Source organism: Orycteropus afer, unplaced genomic scaffold, assembly GCF_000298275.1.
Source record: "Orycteropus afer afer isolate SDZICR_OR568_19922 unplaced genomic scaffold, OryAfe1.0 scaffold00378, whole genome shotgun sequence".
Lineage (NCBI taxonomy): Eukaryota > Metazoa > Chordata > Mammalia > Tubulidentata > Orycteropodidae > Orycteropus > Orycteropus afer.
Genome location: NW_006921965.1, coordinates 79,633 through 80,987, shown reverse-complemented (window position 1 = coordinate 80,987; position 1,355 = coordinate 79,633). Strand labels below are relative to the sequence as shown.

The 1,355-nt window shown below is 42.6% G+C and overlaps 1 protein-coding gene across 1 annotated transcript in view; it reads left to right on the top strand.

The window, feature by feature from the left end:
- Window positions 1–1,355, top strand: part of PRLR (prolactin receptor) — a 28,899-nt gene that overhangs the window by 6,351 nt on the left and 21,193 nt on the right. The gene's annotated exons all lie outside the window — the stretch shown is intronic.

The window sequence follows — 1,355 nt, the reverse complement described above, 5'->3', positions numbered from 1 at the left end:
GTCTTCCTTATTCATTGTTCAGCTCTCACATGCATACAAGGCGATTGGAAATATCATGGCTTGTGTCAGGCGCACCTTAGTCCTCAAGGAGCTATCCTTGCTCCTCAGCACTTGAAACAGCTCCTTCGCCATTTAGGCGAAGTCAATAGCAAAGTAAAACAAAGACAACCAGAGAGATACCTCTTCCTTCACTTGATCAACATTGAGTTACAGGGCAACTAAGCATAACTGTAGGGGCCTAAGTAGTTTAGCAGGGATAACCAAGGGGAGTCCTAGGACAATACTGCAGAAGACTTCTTTAAAGTATTAAAAAGCAAAGATGTCACCTTGCGGACTAAGGTGAAACTGAGCCAAGCCATGGTATTTTCAATCTCCTCATTATGCATGCAAAAGCTGGAATAAGAATAAGAAGGAAGACCAAAGAATTACTAGGAGCTCTGGTGGAACAGTGGTTAAAGGACTCAGCTGCTAACCAAAAGTTTGGTTGTTTGAATTTACCAGGCACTCCACAGGAGAAAGATGAGGCAGTCTGCTTCTATCAAGATTTACAGCCCTGAAAACCCTATTGGTCAATTCTACTCTGTCCTATAGGGTTGCTATGAGTCAGAATTAACTCACTGGCAGTGGGTTGGGTTTGGTTTTGGAAAAATTAATAACTTTGAATTATGGTATTGACAAAAAATATCGAATATACCATGGACTACCAGAAGAACAAACAGAGCTGTCTTGGAAGAAGTACAGCCAGAATGTTCATTAGAAGCAAGGCTGGCAAGATTTCTTCTCACTTATTTCACACATATCATCAGGAGAGACACCATGCTTGATAAAGTAAAAGGTCAGCAAAAAAGAGACAACCCTTAAATGAGATGGATTGACACATGAGGTAAAGATGAGCTCAAGCATAGCTGGATGCGAGGAAGCTTGTGAGGATGGTGCAGGATTGGGCAGTGTTTCAGTCTGTTGTGCATAGTGTTGCTATGAGTCTGAATCTGCTCTAAGGCACTTAACAACAACAGGTCAAGAGATGGCTTGGCCAGGACTGAAATCAGGCCTTCTCTAGACAGTGGCTCCAAGGTCACCCCAGACTTCCCAATTTACACAAAGTGTCTGGTATATAGTAAGCACTAAAAAAATGGTAGCCATCATTTTTCTGGAAGTTCTGGTGGCATAGTGCCTAAAGCACTTGACTTCTAACCAGAAGGCTGGCAGTGCAAACCCACCAACTACTGCTCAGAAGGAAGGATGGGCAATGTACTTCCATAGTGATTCTGCCTTAGAAAAAAGGAGGGGTTGCTATGAGTTGGATCTGACTCAATGGCGGTGAGTTTAAGGGGTTTTTGTTTGTTTGTTTGTTT